Raw genomic sequence first — 12,459 nt, 5'->3', positions numbered from 1 at the left:
TGTTCTGCTCTGTTCTTGGAGGCTTAAGGTTACTCAGAGAGTGTCTCTTGTGGGGGACCCAAAACTTATGATACCTGTAAGTGGTCAGAATGGAAGCTGAGTGGGAGAGCAATGCAGAGAAACTTGGTGGTTTCTCTCCCACAGCCTTCCAGGGGAGTAAATATTTCTCACTTAAATAATGATAATGATTGTTATCACTAATAATCATCATAGCTAATCATGGAGAATTTACTAAGTGTCAGGGCTTGTTTTAAATGTTTTAATATATTTATATATTAAATATTAAAATATGTTATATATTTAATATTCTTAACATTCTAATGAGGTAGGAACAATTATCCTCACTTTTGTAGATGAGAAAATTGAGGCACAGAGAAGTAGAGAAGTTAGGTGGCCAAAGTCACTCCACTGATAAGTGACAATATTAGGATTTGAACTCAGAGAATTGGAGCCAGAGTCTGTATTCCTAACCGCTATTTTATTTAAAGAAGAGAAACAGGAAAAAAAGAGACAGAGAGAGAAATAGAGAAGGGGAGAAAAGGAGAGGGGAGTGAGAAGGGAGTGGAAAAGACACTGAAGCTCATTAGAAATCTGTGCACTAGAAAATATTTCTCCTCACAGAAATGAGGTGATCTACAGAAAACTTCTAACTTTGTGGTAAACAAATTTTTGTAGAAGAATATTTCCAAGACTTTCTACTTACAATAGCTCCTTTATGCCAAAAATTCTTGAAGTGTTAAGATGTCATCAAGATTCGGGAACATGGTTACTTAAGCCTGGACCCTATGGCTGCTGAAGTCTTGCCAAGATCGTGGAGTTGGTGGATCTCCAATCTCCTCCTGTTCTGCGTTTTGGAGTCCAGACAGATGGAAGGGTAGGAGTGGGTATAAAGGACGGTAAGAGAGAGGAGGCTTTATATTTATTGAATCTCTTTGCAAATTTCTGTCTTATAGCTCAAGGAGTTTATTGTAAAATTTCCTGATGAATAAACAATTCTGTTTATAGGATCACATTTGATAAACTTTCATTTATTTTTAACTTTGTTATACTTCTATCATAAATTTGGTCTGGTATCTGAAAGTAATAGACCTATATGACATTAAACATAAGATCTGAAAAAATGAAAGAAGAATACACATTGAATTAACTACTTGTTTGGCTAATGTGTCACATCAATGGCTTACCTGCTTCTTAAAATCAGCTGATTTTCAAGCTAACTAGTTAACTAACTAGTTCATTATAAAGCTGTGATCTTGTATTCTCTTCACCTTGCCTTATTCTTGTGGCTTTAAAATGCAAAGGTTAGTGCTCTAAGTGTACTGTCCAGTGTTTTAAATCTGGGCAGTCTAAAGGGGAAACAGATGAGTTTTCTCAAATCGTTAGCATTTGGCTAAGCTTGCTTTCCCAAAAGCTTAAAATAGGAAAAATCTCTTTTTGCCCTGTTTATTCCTTGGTGTGGTGTTTATTCAACTAGCTGTCAAGCTTTCTTCCTATCTTCATCTCTCATTAAAACCTGTTCAGGTGCTTCATTTGCACTCCAGTGAATATGAACTCAGACAGATGTTTGAATATTGGCAAGAATCATAACCTTAATATAAAGGGATAAAAAATACGTGGAAGCAAAATGTGTGACAAAAACAACACAAAGACTGAAAGGGGAAAAATGTGACTATGTTAGTGTAAGGTCCTTACACATTATGTAAACTGATATTACTTGAAGGTAAAGTGTGATAAGGTAAAGATGGATAGTGTAAACCCCAAGGCAATCACCAAAAAGAACAAAATTGAAATATATAATTAATAAGGAATCAAAGATAAAATGAATTATAAATATTCAATCTAAAAGAAGATAGACAAAGAAGAAAAATGGAGCAAAATCAGATGTAACCAATAGCAAACAACCATTAAGATGGTATATTTAAACCCAACCATATCAATAATCACATTAAATGTCAATGGCCTAAACATTGCATTAAATGCAAAGATTGTCAAATTTATTTTTAAAAATTCAACTATATGCTGTCTACTACACAGATAGGTTAAAAGGAAAATGATGGGAAAAGATATACCAAGCTAACATTAATAAAAAGAAAGCTGAAGTGGCTATGTTAATATCAGATAAAGATTTCGAAGCTAGGAATATTTTAAGGGATAAAGAGTAATTTCATAATGATAAAGAGGTCAATTCTTTAAGAGGACATGATAATTTTAGATGTTTATGTACATAATAACAGGGCTTCGAAATACATAAAGCAGAAATGGACAGAACTGAATGGAGAAATAGGGTCCACAACTAGAACTTGACAATTATAGTTAGAGATGGCAACATCCTTCTCTCAACAATTGATAGGTCAAGTAGAGAGACAATAGTGAAGATACAGAATACTTGAAAAAGTCTATCGATCAACTTGATCTAATGAACATTTATCTATAGTGTTCCTACAAGAAGACAACACACCTTCTTTTCAGGAGTACCTACAACATTAAAAAGGATAGACCAATTCTGAGCCATAAAATAAATTCTAACAAATTTCAAAGAATTAAAGTTATACAACATGTATTTAGAGACTCATGATGATGGATTCAAACTAGAAATCAATAACAGAAAGATATCTTGAAATGCTCCAATATTTGAAAACAAAATCACATACTTTGGAATAATCCATGGGTCAAAGAAGAAAGCACAAGAGAAATTAAATATTTTGAACTAAATGAAAATGAAAATATTACTTATAATTTGTGGGATGCCATTAGATCAGTGTTAGAGGAAAACTATAGCATTAAACAAATTAGAAAAGTAGATAAATGGGCGAGGCATGGTGGCGCACACCTGTAATCCCAGTACTTTGGGAGGCCGAGGTGGGTGGATCACCTGAGGTCAGGAGTTCAAGACCAGCTTTACTAATATGGTAAAACCCATCTCTACTTAAAAAAAAAAAAGTTAGCTGAGTGTAGTGGCACGTGCCTGTAATCCCAGGTACTCGGGAGGCTAAGGCAGGAGAATTGCTTGAATCTGGAAGGCGGAGGTTGCAGTGAGCTGAGATCGTGACATTGTACTCATGCCTGGGCAACAAGAGTGAAACTTCATCTCAAAAAAAAAGGGTAGATAAATATAGAATCAATATTCTAAGCTTCCACATTAAGAAACTAGAAAAAGTGGGCAAACTAATGCAAAGCGAACAGAAGAAAGGAAATAATAAAAATAAGAACAAAAATAAAGGCAATAAAAGAAAATGATGAAAATGAATAAAACCAAAACTAGTTCTTTGAGGTGAATAAACAAACTTCTAGTCAGAATGATCGGGAAAAAAAGGAAAAGACACAAATGATCACTATCAGCAATGGGAGAAGGGAATTAAAAGGATAAGGGGATTTTATTTACAACTCCATGCCAAATTTTTTTTTTTTTTTTTTTGAGATGGGGTCTTACTCTGTCACCCAGGCTGGAGTGCAGTGGTGCAATCATGGCTCACTGCAACCTCCACCTCCCAGGCTCAAGAGATCCTCCCACCTCAGCCTCCGAAGTGGCTGGGACTACAGATGTGTACCACCATGCTTGGCTAATTTTAAATATTTTTGTATAGACAGGGTCTCACTATGTTGCTCAGGCTCATGCCAATAAATTTGACAATTTATATGAAAAAGACATTATTTGAAAAGCAACAACCACCAACTCTCAGGAAATAACAAATAAGCTGATCACATCTATTACATAAACTAGATTGTAGCTAAAAAGAGAATTAGGTTGTTTTTCAAAGGACAAATGCTTGAGGGAATGGATACCCCATTTTACATGATGTGATTATTACACATTGCATGCCTGTATCAAAACATCTCGTGTACCCCATAAATATATACACCTACTATGTATCCACAAAAATTAAAATATAAAATTAAAAAGTTCTGTGGTTTTGCTGGTGATTTCTACCAAATATTTAAAGAAAAATGCATGCAAACAAACTTGTACAGAAAAACAAAAGAGGAAGAAATTCTTTGATTCTTCCTTTGGGTACAGAATTATGCTGAAACTTAAACCAAAATCATTATAATAAATTAATACTACAGATCAACATTTCTCATAAATTCAGATAGGAAAATTTTGAAAAATCTTTTAGAAAGTCAAATCCACCAATATACAAAAGGGATAATTCATCATGACCAACCGGGGTTTATCCCAGGAGTTCAAAGTCGGTTTAACATTTGAAAATCAATCTTCTATATTGACAGAATAAAGAAAAGTAGAAGAAATCTCTGTACCTTATCCTCAAGTTTGCTAGGAACTAAAACTGCTTTAAAAAATAGAATATATATAATAAAGAGCAATTATATAGTAACCTACAGCTAATCGTATACTTAATGGTTAAAGAGTGAATGCTGTCCCCCTAAGATCAGGAACAAAGCAAGGATGTCCTTTTTCATCATCTTTACTGAACATTGTACTGGAGTTTTAGCTAGTGCGATAGAGCAAGTAAAGGTTGGGTGCAGTGGCTCACACCCGTAATTCTAAAGTGGGAGGATCACTTGAGTCCAGGAGTTCTAGACCAGCCTAGGTAACATAGGGAGTGTCAGTCTCTACAGAAAAAAAAAAAAAAGCCAGATGTTTTGGCGCACTGGGGTTCCAGCTACTTGGGAGGCTGAAGTAGAATTGCCTGAACTTGGGAGGTTGAGGCTGCAATGATGCAGTAAGCTGTGATTACAGCATTGCACCTCATCTTGGGTGACAGAGTGAGACCCTGTCTCAAAATAAAAAGAAAGAATAAAGCAAGAAAAAAAAGTCATACAGATTGAAAGGGAAGATATAAAACCATATTTATTTTCCAACCACATGATTGTTTATTTAGAAGATCTCATAAAAATCTACCACATAGCTACTAGAACTGTAAAGTGAGTTTAGTAAGTTGGTAGGACACAAAATCAATACACAAAAATAAATTATAATTCTATATACTAGCAATAATTAAAAATGAAAAATACCATTTATAATAACAAAATATAAAATACTTAGGGATAAATTTGACAAAATAGATGCAAGAACTATGCACTAAGAACTATAAAACGTTGCTGATGTAAAAACAAACCAATACAAACAAATCCTAAATAAGTGGGGAGATACACTATGTTCATGGATCAAAAGGCTTAATATCTACCCAAATTGGTCAATGCGATACCAATCAAAATCTCAGCAGGCTTTCTTATAGAAATTAACAAGCTGATTCTAAAATTTATGTGGAAGTGAAAGGACCTGGAATAGCCAAAACAATTTTATTTTTAATTTTTAAAATTTTAATAGCTTTTGAGTACAAGTGGTTTTTGATTACATGGATGGATTGCATAGTGGTGAAGTGTGAGATTTTAATGCATCCATCACCTGAGTAGCACACATTGTACCCAATATGTGTTTTTTTTTTTATCTCTTACCCCACCCAAAACAATTTTAAAAAGAAAACAAAGTTGGAAGATTATACTACCTGTTTTCAGACTTTTCGTGAAATGAAGATAATATGATATTTGCATAAAGATAGATATTTAGATTAATGGAACAGAATAGAGAACCCAAAAGTAGTCCAATGACCAGTTGATTTTTGATAAAGGTGTAAAGGGAATTCAGTAGGAGAAAGTTTAATCTTCTCAACCAATGGTGACAGGACAATCGAACATATCTATGCAAAAAAATGAACATCTCCTATCTTATACCACATACACAAACTAATTTTAAAATAAGTTAGTTGGAATAAGTACTAGTGTTCAATAGCATAGTAGGATGACTATAGTTAACAATAATATGCTGTATATTTCATTAGCTAGAAGAGAAACTTCAAAATATTCCCAACATTAGGAAATAATAAATGTTCGAGGTGATGGATATCCTAAATACCCTGACTTGATCAGTAAACATTGTATGCATGTGTCAAAATATCATGTTACCCCATAAATATGTACAAATATGTATTAAAATAAATTAAAAATCAGAATGATATACCATCATACAGCCATTAGAATGTCTATAATCCAAATACCAAAAATATCAAGTGTTGGTGACGATTTGGAGCCACTGGAACTCTCACACATTGTTGATGGAATGTAAAATGATGTAACCACTCCAGAAAACAGGCGGTTTCTTAAAATGTTATGCACATGCCAACTATACAATTCCGTAATTCCACACCCTAGGAATTTACCTAAGAGAAATGAAAGTAAGTGTCTATACAGACTTGTACATTTATTCCAGCTTTATTTGTAACAGCCAAATATTGGAAATAACTCAAATACCAATCCAAAGGTGAATTGATCAACAAACCATGGCATATCTCTACCTTAGAGTGCTACTTATTAATAAAGAGCAACAAAACATTGACATATAACAATATGGAATAATTTATTTAGCTGAATGAAAGAAGCCAGACTAAAAAGTGTATATACTATATGATTTCATTTTTACAAAATTCTAGAAATGCAAACTAATCTCTCTGGATGGAAAGTAGAGCAGTGGTTGCCTGAAGGTTGGGGGAGGAGCATGGGGAGGATGGATTACAAAGGGGCAGGATGAAACTTCTGAGGGTGATGAAATGCTCATTATCTTGATTGTGGTGATGCTTTCGTTGTGTGCATGTGCTGAAACTCATGGAACTGTACAGTTTATTAAATATAGGCAGTTTATTCTGTCGCTTGTACCTCGGTAAAGCTATTAGAAGATTAGAAAGCATAAAGCAGAAGGTGGTGGAAGATGTTTTGGAGACGTTCCTGTTGTTTCTAAAATTTCATCAAGTAGACTGTGATCTGCACTGCCTATGTCCAAGTTTGGCCCTGTTTTGCTGTCAGAAAAATAGTCAATATAATGTAGATTTTATATTCAGGAGGCTGCTGAACATACAATGTGTTTATTTCAAATGGCCCAACTGTTTACATGTTGTTACCTTGCTGAACCTAATAACAAAGAAAGAAAAAAAGAACTCATAGTAACCATGGAGTTAAGAATCCTTCAAATACCAGAGAATCAGGTGTAAGGCAGCTTAAGGAGCTCTTATTTTTAACCTTTTTTTGCCTCCAAATGAAATATACACCACGTATTGACACTTTGGAACACTGAGAATGAACACAGATGGTAAATCAAATTTAGGGAGGAGGGATGTTCTCTATAACTACTAAATGCCAACTTGAAAACACTAGATGGCTCCCTTAATGTATTTTAGATGGGAGTTAAAAATAGGGCTCCTCATCAAAATTATTGAGAAAGATGACAATCATTTTTCAAGCAACGGGTGCATCCATATGGGCTATTGCTAATGAAGAGAAGGAAAATGCAGTGCAGACAGAATAAAACAGTCTTAGGTATTAGAATCTTCGGCTATATTTCTTTCTCATTAGGGCTAATAAACACCAGTGGAGCCTAATGACTTGATTGCCATTGAAGGAATTAGGAATACGTTTTTAAAAATGGTCATGTATTATCTCAGAAAAGAAACAGTAAATTTAAAAAAAAATTAAACTTTATATTTGACAGTTGGTGTGATAATACCATAAATAGCAGTAAAAGCTGAACTTTTCAACCTTACCTTCTGCTGAGCCTCTGAGGATGTTTTAGAAGCAAGATTGTGGTGTTTAATTTTCTGAGGAAGCCAGACACATGCATTGGCTAAAAGGTTAGAGAACCTGATAAAGAAGGAAAAGCACAGGTTTTGGAATTAGTCATTCTCAAATATTGCTAGATGTGGGAATTTACCTCATTTTTCTCATCTGTAAAATGGGCATGCAGAAATTTCTGCTTGTGCCCACTGATGAGCAGACTTCACTCTCTCTGTGTGTATACAGTAGAAACATCTGTATTTGCATTATGCCTTATAGTTTGCAAAAACAGTTTCAGATTTATGAGTAATTTGCAAACTTTTTTTAAAAAAATGCACTTTTTCTTGAAATATTACATGGAAGCACAATGTGTAAGAAAAATCTAAAAACGGATTTTCTCTGGTTGAACAAGGGGTGAAGTTTCAACTCTTCCAATGCCTCCACCCATACCCACAATTTCTTCCCCTCAATATGGTCCCTTCCCTATGAAGCACACTTTGAAAACCTCTGCTAGAAGTTATATCATTTGATCAAATATGAAACTAACCTGGACCTTTATATAATACATGTAGAATCTTAGAAGGTAAAGGATCATGGTAGCTGAGATCACAGATTTACTTCATTAAGAACAGTATTCTAAGAGACACTATGGTCTGATTACAGGAAAGGTGCTATACTGATGGGCAATAGGGGTATCTTTCCTTAGCTGGTCTCTTGCCTTGTTGAGGAGTTGAATTCTGTCTCCATTTCTCTGTCTCTAAAACGGTTATATCAATTAATAGCAGCCTCCTCTCTGTTTTCAAGGATCCCAGGAAAGTGATTCCAATTCACAGATGAATCATTATATCAGGCTGGAGAGAAATAATGAAACTAATATGAAAACAAATGTGGATACAGAAATTTCCTTTCAACTTACACAAGCCAACATTTTCCTGGATGTCAATTTTTGTAGTAAATCTCGGCTTAGTGACTAATAATGGAGTTATCCTATTTTTTGGATTGAAAAAAGAAATTGCGAGTGTAGTGGCCCACAGGAGGTTCTTTCAAAGCAAATGAGCCCCTATTTTCCAGGTAGGGGTGATGTTGATTCCGCCTCAGGACCTGTGGGATGATCTTCCTGGAAAATGGTCTCAGTTCAAGCTTCTCCTTTAAGCTCCAAAGTGATGAATGAATCCTGTACAAGCTTATGATCTTGAAGGCCACGCTAAAGCCTGCAGGTTGCTGTGTTTGGCTCCTGACACCTGCTTCCATTAACTACGAGACTCAACTGGGCACACGATCTAACTGTGGGTTGGGCTGCAGAAAAACCTTGTTTTCAAGGATCTACATGCAGATGGATGATTCAGTCATCTGAGTCTCCACCCTCTCGCTTCTGTTGCCTGAATTTAGTCATCAAGGAAATCAAGGGGAGAAGCAGCATGGAATAGTCCGCCTGGGCTGGCAGTTCTAGCAGGACATTGGGTGCAAAGGGGAGGTGGTGGAACCTTTCCGTTGGATACAATTTCTAGGTTAGTTGGTGACTTCGAGTATCCAGGTTTTTCTTGTATGTATTTCAGATCCTTGGAGGAAGAGAGGTAATCTACATATTCACTTAGGGCAATGAATCCCAAAATGGATTTTTATGGATTAGGAAAATTAATTTTTTTTGATCAACAGAGTGTTGGTGGCTTTTTCTTTTCCTTCACAACAAATGCGTTAGGAGGTGGCTTTAAACACCTACTTCAGGCAAACTTCTATCATCATCATTTCAATTAAAAAATGGACCTCTTACCAACACCCCTCCCAGTGAAGGAAAGATACAGTCTCCCAAAACCGGCAATTTTTAAAATTTAGTAAGTTTGGCTTTTGTGAAAAAAATTCACTACATTATTTTTCTCATTTTGCTGTGGAATTTTGAGAACCTTGCCTAGCAAGGCAAGGCCTAATGGCTCTAGAAAACTCTAGAATGCTAGGGCAGATCCACCAAGAATCTATTTCATGTAGAATCAATTACCCCAACAGAGAAGCAGTTTCAAGGTCTTTGAGTGGCTGGCTCAGGAGCTTATTGTTAAGACTTTAGAGCTTCCCTGTTTTTGATAGTGTTCTTGGTGATCAGGGAGCGATCAGAGGTGAGAGAGAGGCACAGAACATTGACTGACTTGCAGCACAAAGGGATGTTTTGCATGGGATTTTGTATGGGGTCACTTGGGTGACAGCTTATTCAATCCCAAAAGCACCTGGGTTACATTCCTTGGACATGGAAAGGAGGCAGGGGCTGTAGGAGAGCTAAAACTTAACTAACATATATAAAAGACTGAAGCAGGAAATTGGGAGATCAGGATGACCCCCTTCAGTCACTTTATAATCATTGTATACTTGGTAGGTAGAGTTAGTGTCAATGCCCAGCAAGAGCATTGTCAGCGGCCAGGTTAGCATCAGCAGAGGTGAGAGAGGTGGAGAGGTGCCATCACAGCAGCGACAGGCTCCAGGCAGAATCAAGGCGAGGTCAATGCGTGCTAAGAAAGTGGAGACATAGAGGGAGCTAGGATCACAGGGCAAAGGTGCCAGAGATTGGCAGAGGTGGGCACTGGTGACCAGTAAAATAATGATGACATGACTCTGCCCAGAGTGGGGAGAAGTTTTGGGAGCTCCATTTCCAGGATTCCACTGATGAGGACAGAGGGTCAAAGTATAAATAGCTGCCGTATATGCTCATTCTCCCAGCCAACCATCTCCTGATTTTTAACAGCTTGCTTTGGTGTACATTTGGTACAATGGGTGAACAACTATTTAGACATTATTAACCAAAGTCCATAGTTTACATTAGGATTAACTTTTTGTGCGGTACATTCCATGGGTTTGGACAACTGTATATTATCACGTATCCACCATTACAGTATCATACGGAATAGTTTCACTGCCGTGAAAGTCCCCTGTGCATCCCCTATCATCCCTCCCTTGCTTTCTGGTGAACCCCTGGTGACCACTGATCTTTCTAATGTCTTTATAGTCTTGTATTTCCAGAATCTTATATAGCTGGATTCAGACAGTAATGAAGACTGGCTTTTTTCACTTAGCAATATGCATGGAAGCTCCTCCTACCTCTTTTCTTGGCTTGATAGTTCATTCTTTTTAACACTATTTTTAAAATTAATTAATTAATTAATTTTTTGAGACAGAGTCTTGCTCTGTCACCCAGGCTGGAGTGCGGTGGCATAATCTTGGCTCACTGCAAACTCTGCCTCCCGGATTCAAGAGATTCTCCTGCTTCAGCCTCCCGAATAGCTGGGATTACAGGTGTGCACCACTGTGCCCAGCTAATTTTTGTATTTTAATAGAGATAGGGTTTCATCATGTTGGTCAGGCTGGTCTCAAACTCCTGGCCTTAAGTGATCTGCCCACCTTGGCCTCCCAAAGTGGTGGGATTACAAGAGTGAGCCACCACGCCTGGCCAACACTGTTTTAAATTGTGATAAAATATACACAACATGAAATTTACCGTCTTCACCATTTTTAAGCATAGAGTTTAGCGGTGTTAAGTACATCCCAGTGATGTACGACCACCCCACCATCCATCTTCAGAACTCTTTATGCAAAGCTAAAACTCTGTATCTATTAAAAAATAACTCCCCATTTCCTCCTCCCTCCAGCCCTTGCAGCCACCATTTTACTTTCTGATTTTTCCTTCACTTGACTACTCTAGTAGTTCATATAAGTAGAATCATACAATATTTGTTGGGGTTTGACTGGCTTATTTCACTTAGCATAATGTCCTCAAGTTTCATCCAGGTTGCAGCATGTGTCAGAATTTCCTTTCTTTTTAAGTCTGAATAATATCCCATTGTGTGTATACATCATATTTTGTTTATCCAGTTCATTCAACGATGCACACTTGAGCTGCTTTCATCTTTTGTTATTGTGAATAATGGTACCATGAACACAAGTGTGCAAATCTCTTTGCTTTCGATTCTTTTGAGTATATAAACATAAGTGGAATTGCTGAGTGATGTAGTAATTTTATTTTTAATTTGTTAAGGATCCACCACACCGTTTGCCGTAGCAGCTACACCAACAGTGCACAAGGATTCCTATTTTGCCACATCATCACCAACACTTATTATTTTCTGTATTTGTTCTTGTTTTTTTTGAGACGGAGTCTTACTCTCGCCCAGGCTGGAGTGCAGTGGCGTGATCTTGGCTCACTGCAACCTCTGCCTCCTGGATTCAAGAGATTCTCCTGCCTCAGCCTCCCAAGTAGCTGGGATTACAATGCCTGCCACCGCACCTGGCTAATTTTTGTATTTTTAATAGAGACGGGGTTTCAGCATGTTGGCCAGGCTGGTCTCGAACTCCTGGTGCGGTGGCTCATGCCTGTAATTCCAGCACTTTGGGAGGCCAAGGTGGGTGGATCACTTGAGGTCAGCAGTATTTTCTGCTTTTTTTTTTGAGAGTAGCCATACTAATGGGTGTGAGGTAGTATATCATCGTGGATGATAGCTCATTTCTTTTTATCTCGGAATAATATTCCCTTTTATAGATGTACCACAGTTTGCTTATCTATTCGCTTACTGGAGGCCATCTCGGTTGCTTCCAAGTTTTGGCAGTTATGAATAAGGCTGGCATAAGTGTTCATGTGCAGGTTTTTGTGCGGACATATGTTTTTAACTGCTTTGGATAAATACCAAGAGAGTGATCACTGGATGTTATGGTAAGAGTGTGTTTAGCTTTGTAAGACACTGCCAAACTGTCTTCCAAAGTGGCTGTACCATTTTGCATTTCTAAAAAAGACTATTTTTATGTCTATTACCATTGCTTCCCATATTTCTTGACTGTCCTTGCTCTGGTTTGTGTGTTCTGGTGAGGAAAAGCTGCAGATAGATCACTGACAATTGGTAGAATCTCTTTTTTAATGCTCTT

The sequence above is a fragment of the Pongo abelii genome, chromosome 14 (genome assembly GCF_028885655.2).
Source record: "Pongo abelii isolate AG06213 chromosome 14, NHGRI_mPonAbe1-v2.0_pri, whole genome shotgun sequence".
NCBI lineage: Eukaryota > Metazoa > Chordata > Mammalia > Primates > Hominidae > Pongo > Pongo abelii.
Note: the sequence above shows the minus strand (reverse complement) of the source record.